This window comes from Periplaneta americana, chromosome 3 (assembly GCF_040183065.1).
Source record: "Periplaneta americana isolate PAMFEO1 chromosome 3, P.americana_PAMFEO1_priV1, whole genome shotgun sequence".
NCBI classification, from domain to species: domain Eukaryota; kingdom Metazoa; phylum Arthropoda; class Insecta; order Blattodea; family Blattidae; genus Periplaneta; species Periplaneta americana.
Window position 1 is genome coordinate 27,590,288 of NC_091119.1, and position 6,321 is coordinate 27,596,608.

The window sequence follows — 6,321 nt, forward strand, 5'->3', positions numbered from 1 at the left end:
TAATAGGCGAGGAAAAGCTTCAGCACAAACCTTAATCAGGCAGTCTGTCCCAAACAAGCTTCGACTCTGATCTCGTTAGTTTCGCAGAAGCAAACTGACCACTTTTCCAAAGCGCTGGACACCAAGGAAAAATAAAAACTGGAACCATCCACGCATTCAGTCTTAAGAATTGATGTTACGACAAATGTTTTCCGAATGCACATAAACCTCTCTGGTTGGCCACATGTTTCTTCTTCATGCGATAACAATGGCATTCCTGTGCCTCGCGATATCCCCAGCTCGTAATTGCGCACATGTAGCATTTCCGTTTTTTTATATCCTCTGAAACGATCCATTGCCACGCAACAGAAACAAACATTTATAATACGCGGATCTCTGGAAGATAGTTCTTGGCTCAGAGTGATATGTGCTTATGAATGTTTCGACGCTCTGATAGGGTTAGATATTCGGTCCTTCCTTTCGTACTTTTTAATTTCGAGCTTCGATTCCAGGTGATTACACAATATTATAATTAATACTACTTTAAAATTTAAGTATGCGATCCAACTTAACAACATATGAACCAGAATGTTCCACTGGAATAGTCATAGGCCCTAAAAGCTCTAATTCTACTGTCGGTAACCATTCACGGTTCGAATCTCTGAGGCTCGTAACAGCAAACCTGAAAGATAGCGAGAGAAGAATTAAATATAAGATGTCCCAGCAAGGAAACTACGTCGATATCGTCCAATTCTATCGATCTCGTATGTCTTAGACCATATGGTCTTTCATAGTCTGAATCCAACTTTTTTCTTGGCCTACAAAGGTTTTAACGTTCTCGTGATAGTGACACTAGGCGTGACATATTAAAAAATATTAAAAGAAATCAATAAATTGTGTTAAAATTCTGCGCTGCTGTTCTTTAAACACACGTTCCTTATTCCGAATGAAATAAGGAAATTTGAAGGATTACATGTAAGTTGCGTATTAAGAAAACAATGTTATAAGAACTATAAGAAGAGAAAATAACTCGATAAAACATTATCCAAGACTGGAATAAACGTTGGAAAGGAGAAATAAAATAATTAGCGTAACAGATTGACAGCACGTGTTTAACATAAAATTATCATACGAAGACTAAAATTTGTAACATTCACGTGATGATGTCAGTGAAAATTACACCCACCCGGGTCTACACCTGTGGAGTAATGGCTAGCGCGTCTGGCCGCGAAACCAGGTGGTCCGGGTTCGAATTCCGGTTGGGGCAAATTACCTGGTTGTGGTTTTTTCAGGGGTTTTCCCTCAACCAAATATGGGCAAATGCTGGGTAACTATCGGTGCTGGACCCCGGACTCATTTCACCGACATTATCACCTTCACTTCATTCAGACGCTAAACAACCTGAGTTGTTGATACAACGTCGTAAAATAACTCACTAAAAATATTACCCATCCCTGGAAACCGTTCAGTACCTCCCACATGTCTCGAGTGTTAATTGGGCCGCCTAAGCAAAAATAAACGCTTAAATCAGAGACGCTGTACAAAGAATGTGTTTAAGTGTCCCAGATATTGTTTCCAGCAATGTATCGACGCAGAATGAAACGATTGAAAGACAGTGAAAACTAGGCCTAATAGGTAGTGGCTTTTGATCCACACTGTATACGTATGTTTGTGTGTGCAGCGGCGAACTTATGCCTAAGCAAACGAGGCGGCTGCTTAGGGCCCCAATCTCGGAGGGGGCACCGGGCAGGGAAAGTAGTAGTAGTAGTAGTACTAATAATAATAATAATAATAATAATAATAATAGTAATAATAATCGTCATCATCATCATGTAGCTTCCAAGGAGTTGAGCCACAGATTGGCCCGTTCCGGTGTAATATTAGAGGCCGAGAAGTATCTTTAGTGGTCTTCCAGGGTTTCTTTTACCCGCTAGGGTGCAATTTGTTTTAGTAATCTAGGGTATATGTTATGGGGCATCCGATTGACATGTTCTATCCACTTTGACTTATAATTTAAAATTTGTTCAATAAAATAATAATAATAATAATAATAATAATGATAATAATAATAATACGTTAAAAATAGAAGTAAAGTCTGCGTTTTTGTAAATTACTAAACAGGGGACCCGACTCTTTTAACTGGCTAGGGAACTTTGGATCTCTGTCCGGGCCTGTACATTTTTATTTTAGTAGGTTATTTTACGACTCTTTATTAAACATCTTAGGTTATTTAGCGTCTGAATGAGATGAAGGTGATAATGCTGATGAAATGAGTCCGAGGTCCAGCACCGAAAGTTACCCAGCATTTGCTCAGATTGGTTGAGAGAAAACCCCGGAAAAAACCTCAACCAGGTAACTTGCCCCGACCGGGAATCGAACCCGGGCCACCTGGTTTCGCGGCCAGACGCGCTGACCGTTAATCCACAGGTTTGGACGGGCCTGTATATGTTTGTGTGTACAGTAGCTGATATTGAGAGATTGAAACATTTTCACGTACCTTCGCGCGATCCTTCGATTGTATTCACTTCTTCGCTCAGCGTTATACTCACACACTTCTGCTGCTTCACTAAAGTCTGCCTCTAGCATCAGCTTGTTGTCTTATTTGAATGCATGAATGGGAGCTGTCATTACGTCACGACCTCAGGCCTGCCATCCATAAAAAAATTAACTCCGCGTAAACACTTTCGGAGTTTTGGAGGCAAAAGTGTGAATTGTCATGTTATGACTGCAGTTATCCTCCTTAACTTCAACACGTAATAGCCCAATAATTAGGAGTACACTTCAAACTGGAAGGGCCAGAATTTGAAACCAGGTCGGTCTTGTAAAATGAATGATGTTCAAAATACTTTTGTTCTGAGTACTGTATTTAGGCCTTAATTTCCTCATTATTCTTATATTGCTGTCTCTTTATATCATTTCTAAAAATAGATCCTGTGTGTGTGTGTTCATGTGCGTACAAAGGTGTCGCACGAAACTCCGTCTGGCTGTAGGAGGAACACGCAAATTTATTACCGATAAAACCTCCAGAATGTAAGGATGATATGAATGGAAAGTATGGCTAGATTAATTAGGCATGTGCCGGACGGTCACTACAATGCTTTTCACGCGACGTAGTTCATACGTCTCATCTTCTTCGTGGCTACAGTATTTTACTTGGGCGCATGTAATATTTAACACACCATAACTAACAGCGACAGAGTCGTAACATTACAACTAGACAACGTTGATTAAGCGCGAATGACTCCTGGCGCCTCAACGCTTATGAAATAATTCCCATGGAGAGGGTTGTTGATAATTCGGATTGTCCCTAACACCAGCGGGGTAGCCTATCTTTTAGGCGGCTCCGACTATCATGAATAGCCCACGCATTCAGCACGGAAACATGCTCCCGATTTGTCAGTGGATATCGTCCATAGAATGTCTTCGTCTGACACGAGAATCCAGTCTTGAACGTTGATAAGAAAATTAACATACATACATACATACATACATACATACATACATACATACATACATAGGGCTATTCCATATGAAATCGATCAGTAAAAAACCTCGCATTTTTTTTGTACTCTAATTTTTTCCCTACTTATACAAGGTGCTGAGGGGAGTGCATTTTAAAAAATATACTATCGAAAGTCAAACGGTTTTCGTATTACTGAGCGACAAATTTAGGGTATTTTATGAAAAGAAGCCTCTTTCAGCGCTCAGAACTCTGGAACCATTTACTGCAGAACATTGAACGGGAGCTTATTTTGAAGCTGACATTTGGTAGGTTATGTTAAAAAGTAATCCTTATTTTTATTGTACACAGCGAGACAGATAATCTGATTTTACTTGCTTTTAGGCTTTTTTGGCCATTTCTAAAAGTGTAAAAAAATATTGAGATAAACCTTGCATTATTACGAGTGATTCGGCATTGTTTGCTTAGTGGCTCGGCAATAAATTTCGAGGGTATTAAATAAATTATTTTCACACGCCTAGACTTTAACGGCGCAGTACGGCACCAAGACCGCACGCACTGGCCGAGAGCTGAAGATAAGCGAGCGTTGGGCGTCATTTTACTCCTGTGTTTATGAAAACTTGTGATAAAGCTAGCCCAGCCATGAGTGCTAGACGACACATCATGCGTTTGTCTCCTGGCCTTGCTTGTCTCAACTACCTCCCGTCTCACAGTCAGCTGGTTAGTTCACGCGCGTACTATTTATTTTCTTTATTTGATATTTTCAATACTTTCTTATCATCACAACACCAGTAAAAAATACGTACTTTCAATGCGGAATCTAACCATATATTTTAAAAATATTTTTTCGTGGTCAAAGGCGTCTTAATGAAGAAAAATCTAAATTTCTCCATTTCCATAAAAAGTAAGAAAAACTGTTTACATGTCAATATAAACTTTAACTTCTCAGCATCAAAATAAACCATGATTTTGATCATTGGGTGAAAGGGTTTCGGAGCCACAACAGTTTAAAGTTGCTAATTTTATGAAAATACGATAAATTTAAATATTATTAATTTAAACGCTATTAAGTTCTGGTGCCTCAAACTTTGCACAAAGAATTATATCACAGTTGTCTATGGACAGAAAAAGTTTCATTGTATTTAGAAATTGCAAGGTCAATTTTCTCTATATTTCGGTCGATTTGAGATGGAATAGCTCATACATACATACATACACACATACATACATATTATTCATTATATTACATTAATATTCTCATTATAGAAATATATTTTAGATTTATAATTATATTTTTTTTTCTCCCTGTAACATAGTTCTAGTAAGTTTATATTAAATTAATTTTCATCATTTTACTAGCTATCTCAAACCTCAAGTTAATTATAATTGATTGAATTAAATTAGCTCATAAATTAAGTTACTACTTTACCTTATAGGTTTATCTAAATTTAAATAAATATGTAGTCTACTAGTCGTTAACTTAACTGAAGAATATTGCTGGAGAACCTTTGAAGTGTAGTGTAAATATTCGTAATTTAAATATGTATTGTATTGATTAAGGCTGGTTGAGTGGAAGAGAAGGCCTTATGGCCTTAACTCTGCCAGCGAAAATAAAACATTATTATTATTATTATTATTATTATTATTATTATTATTATTATTATTATACATACATACATAATCCGTGGCGATACAGCACACGAAGGGCCAAGGCCGACCAGCCGGCTGCTGGCTTCACGGCCACATGCCGAAGCAGAGGTGGACGATCATCCAACCAGAATGGAGGTATCGTGTAGTTAGCACGATGAGCCCACCAGCCGTTATAGCTGGTTTGCGTAACCGGATTTCGCTACCTATCGTAGCTCCCCAAGTGCATCACGATTCTGGGTGGGCACCGATCCCATACACTGCCCGAAATTTCATGAGAAAATTTCTTCCCCCATGAGGACTACATACATACATTCATTCATTCATTGTTCTGCCCAAGGGCAGATCTTTCACTGCAAACCCAGCTTTCTCCAATCTTTCATATTTTCTACCTTCCCCTTTGTCTCATATGATCCATATATCTTAATGCCATCTGATATCTTCTTCTGTCCCGAACTCTTCTCCCGTTCACCATTCCTTCCAGTGCATCCTTCAGTAGGCAGTTTCTTCTCAACCAATGACCCAGCCAGTTCCTTTTCCTCTTCCTGATCAGTTTCAGCATCATTCTTTCTTCACCCACTCTTTCAACACAGCTTAACTCCTTATTCTGTCTATCCACTTCACGTGTTTCTAAAGAACATAGTTACATATAGGCTATCATAATATAGATCCTCTTTTTTTCATTTTAAAGTCAGAAACACATTTCAAACTATGTTTACGTCACAGAGTAATTCTGTAGTGCAGAGTCAAGCCACTTCTGCAGTAGCATATCCCAGAAACCCGGAAGCATTTTCCATTAAGAGTAGGCCTATGAAATAAAAGGAAGTTTATTAATATACTTTATCCAGATATTTATCTTTTCGGACCACAAGAACCCGACCAAGTCTGCTCTAATATTGCGTATTGCCTAACGCACACAAGCAGGCGTAGATATGTTGTCATTATCATCTACATTACGGTGTGGGCCATAGGATCCGTTTCAACTCTAATCAGAACTGTTCCAGCTATCTTTTTTTGGGTCGTCCTGGATTTTTCAAACCGCGAGGATTATATTATTCTTGTAATTGATGTTTCTGGTACACCCTGTACAGTACATGCTCTCTTACGCGTAAGTATGTATTACGTAGAAGTAATGGTTATTAAAGGAGAAAAATTCGCTCCGACGCTGGGGATCGAACCCGTGTCCTTGGTTCTACGTACCAAGTGCTCTAGCCACTGAGCTACACCGAAGTTCA

General features: G+C 38.7%; 1 protein-coding gene across 1 annotated transcript in view; it reads right to left on the minus strand.

Annotated features, from left to right (window-relative positions):
• The window catches only part of LOC138695876 (cytochrome P450 9e2-like), a 31,273-nt gene extending 28,664 nt beyond the window's left edge, over window positions 1–2,609 (minus strand). Inside the window, exon 1 of the mRNA XM_069820206.1 lies at window positions 2,477–2,609. The gene's annotated coding sequence lies outside the window, so the exon portion shown is untranslated. The remainder of the gene's footprint in view (window positions 1–2,476) is intronic.
• Between the last annotated feature and the right edge of the window lie 3,712 nt (window positions 2,610–6,321).